The sequence below is a fragment of the Giraffa tippelskirchi genome, chromosome 4 (assembly GCF_054371585.1).
Source record: "Giraffa tippelskirchi isolate mGirTip1 chromosome 4, T2T-mGirTip1v1.2.pri, whole genome shotgun sequence".
NCBI classification, from domain to species: Eukaryota; Metazoa; Chordata; class Mammalia; order Artiodactyla; family Giraffidae; genus Giraffa; species Giraffa tippelskirchi.
In genome coordinates this window covers 141,362,583-141,381,079 of record NC_137278.1, presented here as the reverse complement: position 1 = coordinate 141,381,079, position 18,497 = coordinate 141,362,583, and the positions used below count along the sequence as shown (strand labels likewise).

The following is an 18,497-nucleotide window of genomic DNA, read 5'->3' as shown; positions in this document are numbered from 1 at the left end:
AACTTATAAAGAAGGAAAGGGAATCATGGAAAAAGAAAAGACAAATTTATATAATATGCTGTCTTATGCCCATATGAAGCTATTCCTTTAGATCCTGTATCACTGAATTGGTGCCATACTGAGGTGAGAACTAGAAACATCAGAGTTTCTTATTGTGGGGGAAGATCCCCTAATAATACTGAGTACCTAAGTTAAATGGTATTTGAAATAGATAAGCTAGAGGTAGGCACGCTGGTCACCTCAAATATAAGTGGTAGATGGTCATCCATTCAGTTATTTACCATTTATCCATTCATAAATCTTCTTTAAAATATTATGGGGTGCATACTATGTCTGTTTCTGGCATATAGTATGAGCAATTTGTTGCATTTTATGCTATTTTAAATTGCATCATCTTTAATGTTCCATTTTATAATACTCCATGCTGGCTTATAAAATTGAAATGCCTAGATATAAATCAAATAAAAAATTTATATGCTCTTTGTGAAGAACATTATACTTGCTGAAAGATAACTCCAAATGGATACACACAGACTAAAATATTCAAAATGCTAAAATACTAAAAGACTCAACAGGTCTTCTTATAGGAATGATAAGATGATTCTCAGTATACACATAAAAGATCAAAGAGTTGAAAATAGGTAAGACTTTCTTGAAGAATATTTGAAACATACTTTATCAAATATAAAAAAATTAGGGTGCGAGGGAGAGGACATATGTATACTTATTGCTGGTTCATGTTGTTGTATGGCAGAAACCAACATAAAATTGTAAAGCAATTATCCTGCAGTTAAAAATTTTAAAATATATATAAAAAGTTAATGTGTGTTGGTGAGTGGTTGCTATCAAAATATGAATAATTATGTAGCTTAGTAACTAATGAAGAATTAACTCAAGAATAAACAAATTGACCAGTAAAGTCCAGAGTCAGATCCACATTTAAGTAGAAACTTCATTTATGGCAGAGCTACTCTTGCAGATAGCTGTAGATGAAAGGACTTTTAAAATAAATTATGCTGGAAAAATTGATTATGCGAGTGAAAAATAATGAAATCTAAATGCTACCTTATGTATCTAATGTGTTAATTTTCTGTACTGTGCTATATATTGGCCCCAAACTTAGGGCTAAAAGTATATATGCATTTCATATAATTTCTGCAAATCAGAATACAAGAGCAGCTTATTTGATTGCTCTGTCTTGGAGTAGATGCTTCAGTTTTTTGAAGGCAAGACTGAGACAGGAGAATTGACTTCAAAGATGACTTATATGGCTGTTGTTAATCTGCTTCTTACTGACTCTTAGCTAAGTGGGTTCAGCACTTATCTATGTGGAATAATCCATAGGGCTGCTTGAGCATCCTCACAACATGGCAGCTGTTTTCTTCCATAGCTAGTGATACAAGAGAGAGCAAAACAAAAACTGTAATGCCTTTTATTATCTAGACTCAGAGATCAAAAATCATTATTTCCACATATACTATTTGTTACACAGGTTAGGTTTATTCATTGTAAGGAGATAATACACAAGGGTAAGAGTAATGCAGGAAGGGACTGTTGGAGGCCATTTTGGAAAATTGCAACCACAAACACACAAATAAATTATAGGTGAATTAGAGAATTTTAGAATACTTTTATAAGATAATCTATGGGAATCTTTAGTATTGCAGAAAAAGGATTCTCAAGCAAGAAACAATCAAGTTATCAAGGAAAAGTCTGATAAATGTGATTACATTAAAACTAAGACATTCATAAAAAGCAAAAAGCAAATCAAGATAGATATTAAAAACAAATTTAATTTAAAATATTCATATCTAGAATATACGAAGAACTTGCAAACCAATACTAAATAGATAAACAATCCCCCAAAATGAGTAAAATATATGAAAAACTCCTTGTAGAAAAAGAATATAATCAGCTTCACTGGTAATCAAGAAGCTGCAAATTATAGGCAAAGTGTGATATTTGATTTGTAAAAACTATAAAAAGTTTGATTTGTAAAAAAAAATAGATATGTAAAAACATGCCTACTTGATTTGTAAAAACTAAGAAATAATAAATTTATTAACTTATGATGATGTGGAGCTATGGAAATCCTCATACACGGCTGGCAGAAGTATAAAGTTTCCAATCAGGATCATAATTGTTGAGGGACCTACCTCAACATAGTAATGGCCATATATTATAAAGTGAAACTGAAAGTGAAGTCGCTCAGTTGTGTCCAACTCTTTGCGACCCCATGGACTGTAGCCTACCAGGTTCCTCTATCCACGGTATTTTCCAGGCAAGAATAAGCCTACAGCAAACATTATTCTCGGTGGTGAAAAACTGAAAGCATTCTCCCTAAAACCAGGAACAAGACAAGGGCATCCATTTTCACCACTATTATTCAACATAGTTCTGCAAGTCCTAGTTATGGTAATCAGAGAAGTAAAAGAAATAAAAGGAATCCAGATCAGAAAAGAAGTAAAGCTCTCTCTGTTTTCAGATGATGACACTGTACATAGAAAACCCTAAAGATAGTGTCAGAAAATTACTAGAGCTAATCAGTGAATTTAGCAAAGTTGCAGGATACAAAATCAATACACAGAAATCACTTGCATTTCTATATACAACGAAAAATCAGAAAGAGAAATTAAGGAATCAATCCCATTCACCATTGCAACAAAAAGAATCAAATATCTAGGAGTAAACTTACCTAAGGAGACTGAAGAACTGTACACAGAAAACTATAAGACACTAATGAAAGAAATAAAAGATGACATAAACAGATGGTGGGATATTACATGTTCCTGAGTAGGAAGAATCAATATTGTGAAAATGACTATACTACCAAATACAATCTACAGATTCAATACAATCTCTATCAAATTACCAATGGCATTTTTCATGGAACTAGAACAAAATAATTCACAATTCATATGGAAACACAAAAGGCTCTGAATAGCCAAAGCAGTCTTGAGAAAGAAGGATGGAGCTGGAGGAATCAACCTTCCTGACTTCAGATTATACTACAAAGCTACAGTCACCAAGACAGTATGGTACTGGCACAAAAACAGAAATATAGACCAATGGACCAAGATAGGAAGCCCAGAAATAAACCCATGCACTTATGGGTACCTTATTTTTGACAAAAGAGGCAAGGATATACAACGGGGCAAGGATAGCCTCTTCAATAAATGGTGCTGGGAAAACTCGACAGCTACATGTAAAAGAATGAAATTAGAACACCTCCTAACTCCATACACAAAGATAAACTCAAAATGGATTAAGACCTAAATGTAAGACCAGAAACTATAAAACTCTTAGAGGAAAACATAGGCAGAGCACTTAATGACATAAATCAAAGCAAGATCCTCTATGACCCATCTCCTAGAGTAATGGAAATAAAAACAAAAGTAAACAAGTGGGACCTGATTAAACTTAAAAGCTTTTGCAGAGCAAAGGAAACACTAAGCAAGGTGAAAAGACAACCTTCAGAATGGAAGAAAAACAATAGCAAATGAAACAACTGACAAAGGATTAATTTCCAAAATATACAAGCAGCTCATACAACTCAATACCAGAAAAACCAACAACCCAATCAAAAAGTGGGAAAAAGACCTAAACAGACATTTCTCCAAAGACGACATACAGATGGCCAACAAACACTTGAACAGATGCTCAACATCACTCATTATTCAGTTCAGTTCAGTTCAGTCACTCAGTCGTGTGGACTCTTTGCGACCCCATGGACTGCAGCATGCCAGGCCTCCCTGTCCATCACCAAATCCTGGAGTTTACTCAAACTCATGCCCATTGAGTCAGTGATGCCATCCAACCATCTCATCCTCTGTCATCCCCTTCTCCTGCCTTCAATCTTTCCCAGCATCAGGGTCTTTTGAAATGAGTCAGCTCTTCACATCAGGTGGCCAAAGTATTGGAGTTTCAGCTTCAACATCAGTCCTTTCAGTGAGTATTCATGACTGATTTCCTTTAGGATGGACTGGTTGGATCTACTTGCAGTCCAGGGGGCTCTCAAGAGTCTTCTCCAACTCCACAGTTCAAATGCATCAATTCTTATTGTTCTTATCAGCTCATTATTAGAGAAATGTAAATCAAAACTACAATGAGATATCACCTCACACCAGTCAGAATGGCTCTCATCAAAAGGTCTACAAACAATAAATGCTGGAGAGGGTGTGGAGAGAGGGGAATGCTCTTGCACTGTTGGTGGGAATTTGAATTGATACAGCCACTATGGAAGACGGTATGGAGATTCCTTAAAAAACTAGGAATAAAACTACCATATGACCCAGCAATCCCACTCCTAGGCATACACCCTGAGGAAACCAAAACTGAAAAAGACACGTGTATCCCATTGTTCATTGCAGCATTATTTTCAATAGCTAGAACATGGAAGCAACCTAGATGTCCACTGACAAATGAATGGATAAAGAAGTTGTGGTATATATCCAGAATGGAGTATTACTCAGCCATAAAAAGAAACACCTTTGAGTCAGTTCTAATGAGGTGGATGAACCTAGAATCTATTATACAGAATGAAGTGAGTCAGAAAGAGAGAGATAATTATCATAGTCTAACGCATATATACGGAATCTAGAAAAATGGTACTGAAGAATTTCTTTACAGGGCAGCAATGGAGAAACAGACATAGAGAATAGACTCATGGACATGGGGAGAGGGGAGGAGAGGATGAGATGTATGGAAAGAGTAACATGGAAACTTACATTACCATTTGTAAAATAGATAGGCAACAGGAATTTATTATATGGCTCAGGAAACTCAAACAGGGGCTCTGTATCAACCTAGAGGGGTGGGATGTGGAGGGAAATGGGAGGGAGCTCAGCGGTAAAGCGTCTGCCTGCAACACAGGAGACCCGGGTTCGATCCCTGGGTTGGGAAGATCCCCTGGAGAAGGAAATGGCAACCCACTCCAGTACTCTTGCCTGGAAAATTCCGTGGACTGAGGAGCCTGGTAGGCTACAGTCCATGGGGTCGCAAAGAGTCGGACAGGACTTAGCGACTTCACTTTCTTTCTTTCATTTTCTTTCAAAAGAGAAGGGATATATGTATACCTATGGCTGATTCATGTTGAGGTTTGACAAAAAACAGCAAAATTCTGTAAAGAAATTATCGTTCAATAAAAAATTTAAAAAAAGAATGCCATAAGCCTTTCACAAATGTTTGTATGTTCATAAGGAAATATTCAGTGGTTCCCAAGCTAATCTAAGTACTGTGAAAATCTGATATATGGGTAGGGTTACCAAAAAAAAGCAGTGTGCCTGCTAAAAAACTATACTTTGAAAGTTGGAAAATGTATTTCTTCTTATTTCAGTAAAAATTTCTAATTCCTAATTTCTTAAACAATAATTCTCAAGAATACAATCACATACATTTACTATGTAGAGAAAAAAATGACAAAAATTTCTTCTAAAGTCTTCATAAGTCATAATTTATGGATTGCAATTAAGCTCCCAAATAACTACTAGCATTTCCTAAATCAGAATGACATTAAAACTGCCTGTCATTTCTAGCATGATTCAAAATATCTCATACAAAATTGAATTACGAGCAACGTAGTAGAACTATACATATTCCTCTCACAAATAATTTACATGAAACAAATATACCTCATTCTTTATGTTTTAAATGAGAAAAGATTTCTTAGTGACACTGTAATGACCTAAGGTCATAGATTCATGTGAATCAACTGTCAATTTAAATTGTTATATTCATCTAGAAATACGTCATTTATATAAATTTGCCAATGTGATTTACTCCTATCAGTACTTCTAGGAAAAACATCTTTTCATTTTTCACTAGGAGTAAAACAGCATTACTCAACTTTTAAAAACCCTTTTTATAGTGCTGTTTATAAAGTAAGAGACCTATAATTTCCTTTAATGTTATTTAGCAAGGAAACACCATCAACTCAATGGACGTGAGTGTGAGCAAACTCTGAGAGATAGTGAAGGACAGGGAAGCCTGGTATGCTGAAGTCCATGAGGTTGTGAAGAGTCAGACATGACTGAGCAACTGAGAAGCAGCAATAACAAAAACAAGAAAACAGTTCAGTGAGTGAGTAGGGACATAGATCCTAGAGCCAGATGTATTTGGTCTTAAATGTCAGAAGTTGTTAGATATGTGAGTTTACACTTCTACACTTGTTTCCTAATCTTTTAAGCAAAGATACTAAGAGTAGCTAACTGCGAAGTATTAATGTGACAAGTTAATGTTATAATACTTTTATGAGGCAAAATATATTGCCTAGAACATAAAACATGTCTATTAACGGTATTATCATTATTAATTTTCAAAAAAATTAAATATATTGATCAAAGTCCTTATAACTCAAATATGATTATTTTTAAATTGCATATTCTCACATGAAAGCTGACACTTCCCTGCTTTCCCCTCTTCCTTTGCCATATTCCCCTCCTGCCATCCCAAGAATCTTTGGATTGTATTCTTAAGATATTGACACACATCCTGTAAATCAGTCTCTTATGAAGCTAATTTATGACCTCAGGGTCTTACACAATTTCCTTTTTTTCACAGTTTTTTTCCTTTACATGGTATATATGGAGGAACCTTTGTCTTATCCTGAAACTTGCTGGCCTAATACCATTAAAATTTTTGCATATCAACACTTAAAACTGGACTATGCTTTTCAATACATAAATGTGATACAACAAACCAGCTCTGGCTGGTATTTCATGGCACATATTGCAATAACATATCACCCATGTTAGACAGAAAAAAAAGTTATTGTTTCATTATTCTAAATGGGTTGTATCAGTTAAGATTGTTCAATTTCATATAACAGACTCTAGTAGTTTAGTTTAATATGAGTTGCATAGCTTCCCCCATGTAACAAGAAGTCTGGAGGTAGGTAGTCTTTAGATGTCGTTGCTTAAAGAACTCATTAAACAAGGATCCTTCTTTCTTCCTGCTCTGCACCTTTAGTATATGGCTATTATCTATTTGTTCATAAGATAGCTGCTCCACCTCCATATATCATGTGTCTCAGATGGTAGAAAGAGAACAGAATGAAGAACAAAATATGTGTTTTATTGGGAAAACAATAGTCTTTGCATAAGCTGTACCCAGCAGGCTTCCTTGTGCATCTGGTAAATGTAGATTGTATGAAGGGGGTGACCCTAGCTTAAAGAAAGTCTAAGGAGGAAAATTCTTAAACTGGACACACTGCTACCCCTAAAGTTTGAGGAATAAAGAAGAGTGGATTAGGTAGATAACAGCAGGGTCTGCCACATGGTTCAAAAGTTTTTACTTGATTTATAGAAAATGATATTGCAACATCATGAGAAACTAAAGTTCACTGGCAGCAGCCTAAAAGGCAAGCATTATTTAGTAATATAAGACATAGTACCAAAAAAGATTAGATTAATAAGAGGAAGTAAGATTCAATATTTTTAAACAATTCTCACAAAAGGCAGGAATAAACTCTGTGGTATTGGGTTAATGTCAGAGACTTAATAGGAATTTCTATGTCTATCTATGTATCCGTTCATCTATCATCTGTCTATGAATGGAAAGGTACAGAAATAATTATATACATATGTTTATACGTAGGTTAATATACATACATACTTTCTTAGTTATATTTGCTGAGAGGGTCTAGAAGGTATGACTTAACAATGAGCACACTGAGTGCCCTGATCTTGGTTTCTAAATCCCGTTTGCCATAAAAGGCACTTTAACTCCTTGGAAAGAGCTGACTCTAGGACTGGGCAATAGAAATATTAGTAAATACCAGGTGAACCTGGAGCATCTATAATGTTGGAAAGTAAGGAAGTGCTTAAGAAAGAATGCGGGCATGTCAAAAGGCCACAGGAACATGTCTGAAAGAGATCTCAATGGCCAAAGCTGGAAAATGTGGGCAAGAAAATAAATAGTACTGGATAATAACACAAAGTATAAAATATAGATAAATCCATATTGATATAAAGAAATAATTGAATAAACAAATGAAAAAGAAGAGACAAATCTTACTCAAAGAAAATTCCAAATAACATATGCAAATACCTCCCCTCCCCCGAGGAGGTAGAGCTTAATTACCTTCACCTTCAGCGTGGGTTGGACATAGTCATCCCTCCCCAAGAACAGCAAAAAGAAAAATTGAAAATCCAGCAATGTTATAATGGAAAAATTTGGCAAGCACTACCTTAAGCTAGGGCTTCCTGGGTGGCTCAGTGGTAAAGAATCTGCCTGCAATGCAGGAGCCACAGAAGATGCAGGTTTGATCCCTGACTTGGGAAGATCCCCTGGAGGAGGGCATAGCAACTCACTTCAGTATTCTTGCCTGGAGAATCCCATAGACAAAGAAGCCTGGTGGGCTACAGTCGATAGGATTGCAAATAGCTGGATGTGACTGAAGCAACTTAGCACACATGCGCCTTAACCTAGTGATCAAGGTTATCTTATGATAACTCATGTTGATATCAAGCATCTCTGACTTGATGTTATGAGAAAGATGCTGCCACATTTTCAGTGTTCTACACACATAAAAACCCTAACTCTAATCATGAGAAAAGCATCAGACAAAACCAAACTTGAAGACAATCTACGAAGTACATATTTTTCAAAATATCATGGTCATGAAAAACAGGGAAAGGCTGAGAAGCTGTCATAGATGAGAGAAGACTAAGGCGGTATGACCATTATATGCAATGGGATATCCTGGACGAGAATCTGGGATAGAGAAAAACATTAGTAGATAAATAGAATAAGTTTTAGAGTTTAGTTATTAGTAATGTACCAATTATTTTTTTTTAATCCAGTCTCTAAGTTGTGTCTGACTCTTTGCGACCCCATGAACTGCAGCAAACCAGGCTTCTCTGTTCTTTACTATCTTCCAGAATTTGCCCAAATTCATGTCCATTGAGTAGGTGATGCTATATAACCATCTCCTCCTCTGCCGTCCCTTCTCTTTTTGCCTTCAATCTTTCTCAACACTAGGGTCTTTCCCAATGAGTCTGCTCTTCACATCAGGTGGACAAAGTGTCAGAACTTCAGCTTCAGCATCAGTCCTTTCAATGAATATTCAGGGTTGATTCCCTTTAGGATTGAATAGTTTGATCTCCTCGCAGTCCAAGAAACTCTCAAGAATCTTCTCCAACACCACAGTCAGAAAGCATCAGTTTATTGGGGTTCAGCCTTCTTTATGGTCCAACTCTCACATTCATACATGACTACTGGAAAACCCATAGCTTTGTCTGTATGGACCTTTGTTAGTAAAGTGATGTCGCTGCTTTGTAATATGCTGTCTAGGTTTATCATAGCCTTTCTTCCAAGGAGCAAGCATCTTTTAATTTCATGGCTGCAGTCACCATCCACAGTGATTTTGGAACCAAAGAAAATAGTGTCACTGTTTCCATTGTTTCCCCATCTATTTGCCATGAAGTGATGGGACTGGATGCCATGATCTTAGTTTTTTTAATGTTGAGTTTTAAGCCAGCTTTTTGACTCTCTTCTTTCACCGTTATATATATTCATGTATATCATATATATCAAGTGAATGATGCCAGCAGGGGCAATTCATCTTTCTATTGTCTTCTTCAAAATTGACAGATTCATCATTAGGAACTTAGGTTTGTAAAAGAAACTTTTTATCAAAGTCTATAAGTTATTTTACCACATAAAATAGAATTACCTTGAAAAATCCTGTCCCCACAAGATTGCTTCTACTTAAAAACATATATTTTTAGAGCAGCAGCTCCAAGATTAGTGTAGGAAACCCATACATCTGAATGTTAAATTTGCTTTGCCACTCATTCTTCCAATGATCTTGAAAAATTTATTTAACATTTCCTTGGCCACCAAATGAGGTTAAAAAAAAAAGAACAAGAGAAATAATTATGTAATCATCAAAAAGCAACTTAAAATAAAAGTGTTAAATAAAAACATCTGTCGTGGAAGGACATCATACCACTTTGTGGTGATCAAAAAGATAATTATTTTCTTCAATTTTCTATTTATTAACTGTAAAATTGGATGGTAGTAGCAAAAAAGGTGTCATTTCTACTGGGAAACAGAAAAAAATGAAGCAATGAATGAAATAAAGCTAACCTTTTTTAAAAGTTTATTTATTTTAATTGAAGGATAATTGCTTTACAATACTGTGTTGGATTCTGCCATACATCAACATGTAGCAGCCATAGGTATACAAATGTCCCCTCACTCTTGAATCTCTCTCCAATCTTTTACCCACCCTAAAGTTAATCTTAAGCCCTCTCTTCCTACAAAAAATCCACTAAGAATATGTATATTTTTACCATTAGAGAAGCTTCTTCCAGAAACCCAATATGAATTTAAATATCCTAGGCTACCATTAGCATTAGAGCCACTAAACTTGAACCTTTAAAACTTTCCAGAAATGAATAGTCTTTTGACTGTTAACTAAGAAATTAAGAGAAAAGAATCTCTCCAAAAAATATCAGCATGCTTCTTTTAGTTTATAACTTTTGAGAGGTGTTTGAGTTCTCTGAAATCAAGGAATGCAAGCATAACTGGAAGGCATGGTTGAGAAGAGCTGTGTGATTTTAGAGAACTTACACATTACGCATTTTGCCACCTCACAGAAGTCCACAAGGGGGCACTCTTTTGCTGAGATTTTCTACACATTCTAAGGTAAAAACAAATTTTATGATAAGGAAACTTGTTACCAGTAAGCAGTTATGCACATTTAGTTTCTCATGGTCATTTCAATTGCATTATCTTAGTCAGTTCCCTCCTTCTATCTTTCTCCTGATGATTCTTTTTTCAATAGTGGTAAAATACATAAAAATAAAATTTGCCATTTTAATCATTTTAAAGTGTACAGTTCAGTGGCATCAAGTACATTTACATTGTTGTGTAACCATCATCACCATCCATATCCATGACGTCTTCATCTTTCCAAACTAAAACTGCATACATATTAAACAAGCCTACTTCCCCTTCTTTCCTACTCCTGGTAACTACCAGACTTTCTGTTTACGTGTTTGACTACTCCTGGGTAGGGAAGAGCCCCTGGAGGAGGGCATGGCAACCCACGGCACTACTCTTGCCTGGAGAATCCCAGGCACAGAGGAACCTGGCAAGCTGCAGTCCACAGGGTCGCACAGAGTCGGACATGACTAAAGTGGCTTAGCACACACACACGCACACACTAGGTATCCCACATACAAGGGGACAATAATATCTGTCCCTTTCTGACTCACGTGTTTCACCTTGCAAAGTTCTTTGACATTCACACACGTTTTTGACGATTCTTAAAAGCTCTTTCTCCAACTTTGCAGAGAACCCAAACTTTACCAAAAACTACGTTAAATGAGGTTTGTTATTGGTACTTCTGTTTGTGACAGATCATATCAATCTGTTATCTTTTTTTTTCTTCATTAGTCTATATCCCTCAACTTCCTTCACTTCAAAGTGAATATCCATCACTTCATCAATATCCATCACTTCAAAGGTGATGCTGTGAAAGTGCTGCACTCGATATGCCAGCAAATCTGGAAAGCTCAGCAGTGGCCACAGGACTGGAAGAGGTCAGTCTTCATTCCAATCCCAAAGAAAGGCAATGCCAAAGAATGCTCAAACTACCGCACAATTGCACTCATCTCACATGCTAGTAAAGTAATGCTCAAAATTCTCCAAGCCAGGCTTCAGCAATACGTGAACCGTGAACTTCCAGATGTTCAAGCTGGTTTTAGAAAAGGCAGAGGAACCAGAGATCAAATTGCCAATATCCGCTGGATCATCGAAAAAGCAAGAGAGTTCCAGAAAAACATCTATTTCTGCTTTATTGACTATGCCAAAGCCTTTGACTGTGTGGATCACAATAAACTGTGGAAAATTCTGAAAGACATGGGAATACCAGACCATCTGACCTGTCTCTTGAGAAACCTGTATGCAGGTCAGGAAGCAACAGTTAGAACTGGACATGGAACAACAGACTGGTTCCAAATAGCAAAAGGAGTCCCTCAAGGCTGTATATTGTCACCCTGCTTATTTAACTTATATGCAGAGTACATCATGAGAAACGCTTGGCTGGAAGAAACACAAGCTGGAATCAAGATTGCCGGGAGAAATATCAATAACCTCAGATATGCGGATGACACCACCCTTATGGCAGAGAGTGAAGAACTAAAGAGCCTCTTGATGAAGGTGAAGGAGGAGAGTGAAAAAGTTGGCTTAAAGCTCAACATTCAGAAAACTAAGATCATGGCATCTGGTCCCATCACTTCATGGGAAATAGATGGGGAAACAGTGGAAACAGTGTCAGACTTTATTTTTGGGGGCTCCAAAATCACTGCAGATGGTTACTGCAGCCATGAAATTAAAAGACGCTTACTCCTTGGAAGGAAGGTTATGACCAACCTAGATAGCATATTTAAAAGCAGAGACATTACTTTGCCAACAAAGGTCCGTCTAGTCAAGGCTATGGTTTTTCCAGTGGTCATGTATGGATGTGAGAGTTGGACGGTGAAGAAGGCTGAGTGCCGAAGAATTGATGCTTTTGAACTGTGGTGTTGGAGAAGACTCTTGAGAGTCCCTTGGACTGAAAGGAGATCCAATCAATCCATCCTAAAAGAGATCAATCCTGGGTGTTCATTGGAAGGTCTGATGTTGAAGCTGAAACTCCAATACTTTGGACACCTCATGCGAGGGGTTGACTCATTGGAAAAGACCCTAATGCTGGGTAGGATTGGGGGCAGGAGGAGAAGGGGACGACAGAGGATGAGATGGTTGGATGGCATCACCGACTCGATGGACATGGGTTTGGGTAGACTCCTGGAGTTGGTGATGGACAGAGAGGCCCGGCGTGCTGCAATTCATGGGGTCGCAAAGAGTCGAACACGACTGAGCGACTGAACTGAACTGATTATTTGGTGAGTTAAATTCAGAACAACCTTCTCTACTAAATTCATAGAAATCTATGCCTTCCTGGATCTTTAATTCTCACCTAAAGGACTTATCATCCCATATTTGCAGGTGGACATAGCTACAACTTTTATACAAGTTCAGTTCTGGCAAGGCAGACAGAACCTCAGCTAAATTTTCAATCTGCTGTCTCTGTGCTGTGACTGGAATCAAGCAAATCTGTGCTTGCACTCTTTAATGCATAGTCTTGCTTCCCTTACAGTCTCCCAGTAAGCCCCACTGGTTTTCAAGAAAGCTAAGGTAATTTGTCTTCCTGGTATCTGACCCCCAGGGCTGCTAAGAGGGGTGTCTGCTATAAGAACCGAGCCCATCAGTCCCCAAGGAGGATCGCTGAGCCTGTGATATCCCCCCTCCTCTTTTGTGTTCCCTAACAGACACAGATCCCAACCAGACCACTTCTCGTCCTTTCCTACCAGACTCCGTGTGGATCTTTCACTACAGTCTTGGCTGCTGAAGAGGCATTCTGCTGGTCCCCAGGCTGATTTCAGGAAGAGTGTATATGCAGTTGTAGTGCTAATATGTTCATGATGGGAGGTAAGCCCCCATACCACTACTCTTTCATCTTGATCCTTTTCTTGGCAATACATAATTTGATATTGTTCTTAGTAATACTTGTTGGATATGTCTCCTTAGGCATGGAAAACGAAACTAAAAATAAGCAAATTGGATTACATTAAACTGTAAAGCTTTTGCACAGTGATGAAAACTGTCAACAGAATGAAAAGGCTGCCTACTGAATGGGAGAATATACTTGCAAATGATACACCTGATAAGGTATTAATGGCCAGGGAATTCCCTGGAGGTCCAGTGGTTAGGACTTGGTGCTTTCACAGCCAGGGCCAAATTCAATCTCTGGTCAGAGAACTAAGATCCCACAAACTGGGCAGTGTGGCCAAAAAACAAAAAAAAAGAGAGAGAGAGAGAAAGAAAAAAAGAGAGGTTAATAGCCAAACTATACAGAGAACTTGTATAATTCAACATTGAAAAACAAGCAACAAAATTGAAAAATAGGCAGAGAATTCGAATGAACACTTTTCGAAAGAAGACATACACATGACCAACAGGCACATGAAAAGATGTTCAATATCACTAATCATCAGGGAAATGCAAGTCAAAACCACAATGAGGTAGCACTCTGCATGTGTCAGAATGGCTGACATCAAAAAGAAAACAAATAACAAGTGTTTGCAAGAACGGTGAGATAGAATGCTTGTGCACCATTGGTGGGCATGTAAATTGATGCAGCCACTATGGAAAAGGGACTCTCCAGGTGGCTCAGTGTTAAAAAAAATCCCCTGGCAATGCAGGAGATGTGGGTTCAGTCCCTGGGTTGGAAAGATCCCCTGGAGAAGGAAATGGCAACCCACTCCAGTATTCTTGCCTGGGAAATCCCATGGACAGAGGAGCCTGGTGGGCTATAGTCTTTGGGGTCGTAAAAGAGTTGAACATGACTTTGCGACTAAACAACTATGGAAAACAGTATGAAGATTTTTTTAAAAAATTAAAAATAGAACTACCTGATCCAGCAATTCCATTCCTGGCTATTTATCCAAAGGAAAAAAACATTAATTCTAAAAGGTATATGCACTCTTATATTATTGCAGTATTATTTAAAATAGCTAAGATATGGAAGCAAGGTAAAGCCTACAAATAGATAAATGGGTAAAGAGGCTTTTCCTTAAAATAATATTTAAACCATGGCTCAAGACTCAAATTAGGCAGAGTTCCTCATACTTCATACATTTTTAAAATTCTGTTTATCTTTTATTCTATAAAATAGCTAGAATCTGGTTTAAGAGCTCAAATGAGTTTTAGACAAAAATAAAAAACTTAATTTCTTAATCCACATTATATGTGGTTATGTTTTGGGCCAGGTGAATTTACTAAAAGCTTAGGATAGTCATTCCAAAGATAAAGAAAAAAGAATTTTAAAGGGACTGAATTATTGGTGACGTAGACATAACTTTAAAATTTTGAAGTTTATGTGAATTTACAGTTCCACTGAATGTAGGATGATCCCTTCTTTCGAAGATATTAAGTTATTTTGGGACCTAACAGGTTTAGATTTTCTGGCCCATTGAATAATAATAATAATAATAGTTGCCATCATGTGTTTAATTTATATGTTGTACAATTACATGTTGTGTGGATTGTCTCATGTACTCTTCACAATGATCCTGTAAGACAATTTCAAGAAAACTGAAGTCCCTACTGGTTAACTTGGTAGCTTGTATATAATTGAAGAATTATAATACAAGCCAGACAGTCTCCCTCAGTACTGATACGTGCGTGGGTGCTAAGTAGCTTTAGATGTGTCCGACTCTTTGCAACGCTATGGACGGTAGCCTGCCGGGCTCTTCTGTCCAAGGGATTCTCCAGGCAAGAATACCGGAGTAAGTTGCTATTCCCTCCTCCTGGGGATCTTTCAGACCCAAGGATCGAACCAGTGTCTCTTACCTCTCCTGCATTAACAGGCAGTTCTTCACCACTAGCGCTACCAGGGAAGCCTTCAGTACTTGTACTGTGCTCTTTAAATACATACTATATATATTAATGCATTATATATATTATATATATATATATGTGTGTGTGTGTGTGTGTATATATATATATATATATATACACATATAACCAAGGTACATTATGCTGCCTTCCTGAAAGAATCCTTAATTTAAACAGAAAGGTTTTTACTCACCCTATTTTTACAACTAATTAACTTTTATGACTTTGGCAAAATATTTTTGACCTGCATTCTGATCTATACAACGATGGTCTTAGATTAAACATTTTCTCTGGTCTCTTTTCCTTTCTTTTAGCAAGGTAGAGTCCTCCTGCTGAGTGAAGTCATTTTTTTGAATAGTTGGCAGAGTGGCTTTGAATCACCTGTAATGCACAGTTTAGCAGAGTCAGTAGAAGATAAAGTCTGTTTCACTCAACAGGCAAGAAGGAGCAGGTGGCTGTCAATTTCTTCTGTTCTGTGGGAAGCTGCTAATATTTGTCAGTGATAACCTAGATAACTTTGGATAGCTGCAGCAACAATTCTGTTTTGGCATATGGTATGTTTACATACTGATCGCTGTCTCATCTGTTTGCACTTCAGTTTGTGCTTTATGCACAAGCCAGGTGAATAACAAAAGTAAATTTTAAAAAACTGAATCAGCAACCTGAAATTATAATGTTTCTCTTTCTGGATAAATTATATCTCTTCTCTTTCCATTACTAGTTGAAAATGCACTATGAGTTGATTGGATGTTTAAGATAGAAGGGGTAGAATGAGGATCCTTGATAATATAGTCACTGTGCAATCTTACTGTTTCTGCCTATACAGGTGATATGTAGAGGATAATAAAGTATACATAAGCAGCAAGCACACAGAAGATACTTTTCATGTGAAAGAGCCAGAGTCTGAGATCTGAAATTAGAGAATCTATAGGTAAGAAAAAATGCTGCAAATTACAGAGGTCTCTATTTAAAGCAAGAATACGGGGGTGTACATTACACAGTTGAATGAGCAGAAGCTCACCAGAAATGAGCTTCAAGAGAGGGAAACACACTCATAGCCCTTTGAAGCGTGATTTGCTTTAACCCAGATTTCAGCGAAGATGAAAAAAAAAGGGAACTGAGAGTATGATGTGCTTTGTATGTTTGCTTTGTCGTGTCCAACTCTTTGCAACCTCACAGACAGCCCACCAGGCTCCTCTGTCTGTGGAATTTTCCAGTCAGGAATACTGGAGTGGGTTGCCATTTCCTACTTCCGGGAAACTTCCTGATCCAGGGATTGAACCTGCATCTCTTGCATCTTCTGCATTGGCAGGTGGATTCTTTACCACTGCACCACCTGGGAAGCCATGATATGCTTTATTCTTATTTAATCAGCCTTGCCTAATTTAATTTTTACAGTAATTTGATAAGGCAAGTGGTACTAATTTCATTGCATAAGTAAGAAAATAGAGACTTAAGAGATGTTCAGTAGCTTAAGTTCAGCATTTTTCTCATTATATTATGCTTAGTAAGTGATCATTCACACTTAGGTTTCTGTCATATTAAGATAGCACACTAATAGTGTTCTCTTTTATGAATTTCACAGAGGAAGACTATTGTCTGTTGTGAATTTTCTTTGTATTTTTTACTAAACATTAGGGATTTAATTATGACCCTTTCTGATGAGCTTACTAGATTCCAAAACAGGGTATGTACTGATTTGATTGTGAATATCACATTTATAAATAATATCCTCAAAATATCACATTAGTTTAAATAGGGAAATTGTGCATAGTCAGGGGCTTTTCAGGTGGCTCACTGGGTAAAGAATGTGACCGGAATGCAGGAGATGTGAGTTTGATCCTGGGTTGGAATCCCACTCCAATGTTCTTGCCTGGAGAATCCCATGGACAAAGGAACCTGATGAGCTACAGTCCATAGAGTTGCAGAGTCGGACATGACTGAAATAACTGAGCACTCACGCATGCATAGAGAAGGAAAAAGACAATTACAAGTTACTTAAAGTCTTTACACTTTAGCCAGTTCAATTCCTGACTCAAAGATTGAAAGCCAAGATCCCAAAGATTGAAGGTCCCACTAACCCTGTTCTTGGTGTGTCTGTGTATGGCCTGACTGAGGGCAGGTGAGATTTGTTTTGGAATATGTTGTATTATGTTCTCTGGAGTTAGAAAAAAATGAAGGAAAGTGATTATTTAATTGCACAGAGTTAGAGCTAGATAAGTACAAGGATACATAGAACACAGTGTAGTGTCACAACGGTAATGAGGATGATGGTGTATCATATTGTGCAATGTCTGTACAGCTTTTACATACCCCAACACAGTTCATTCTCATTATCATCCAATGAGGCAAGCAGAGCATATGTCCCACTTTCCCCCATTTTATAGAAAATTCAAACAACCAAAAGGAATTAGGCTTATAGACATTAGGTGGCTTACCTGAGGTCCCATGGGTTCAAGAGCATGCATCAATAATCAGCTTTTATCTTCTGACTTTTCCCTGTCTCTTTCCTGTTAGAATCACACTGGTGTTAGAACCATCTTCATTCTCCTCATTTCTCATCTCCTACTTACCTCTCCCAGAAATTCTTTTTACTTTTCAGAACCTGGGCCGATGATATTAAATTTATAGTTACCTGAAATTAAGTGAAGTAGGTATGTCTTTTAAATGAAAAATATACAAATACACATAGCCTTCTGAGTCAATTTCAAATATTTTAATGCACCTTTCAGCAAAATTTTGAATAAGAATTTTCTCAGAGGAGTTACAAAGTATTGATAGTTATTCTACAATTGTCCAAATAAATTAAAAAACTACATATTGAGTGATAATTTGTGTGCAAATCACAGAATAGGTACTGTAGCAGATTAAATAAATAAAATATTGTCTCTACCCATCAGTGGTTTATTCATTATGGGAAAAAAAGAGCACTTTATTTTTTGCTTTTTAGGCTTTATTCTGTCTATTGTTCCATTAAGGATTCAAAAAACTCACAATAATATACTTAAATAAGTATAAAATAAAATAAGATCCCCAATCCTTCAACTTTC

General features: G+C 36.9%; 1 long non-coding RNA gene across 1 annotated transcript in view; it reads left to right on the top strand.

Annotated features, from left to right (window-relative positions):
- Window positions 1-16,570, top strand: part of LOC145546666 (uncharacterized) — a 41,338-nt gene extending 24,768 nt beyond the window's left edge. Inside the window, exons 2-5 of the long non-coding RNA XR_014083133.1 lie at window positions 11,404-12,893; window positions 13,320-13,479; window positions 13,552-13,719; window positions 16,274-16,570. This is a non-coding gene — a long non-coding RNA (uncharacterized LOC145546666). The remainder of the gene's footprint in view (window positions 1-11,403; window positions 12,894-13,319; window positions 13,480-13,551; window positions 13,720-16,273) is intronic.
- The last annotated feature ends 1,927 nt before the right edge of the window (window positions 16,571-18,497 follow it).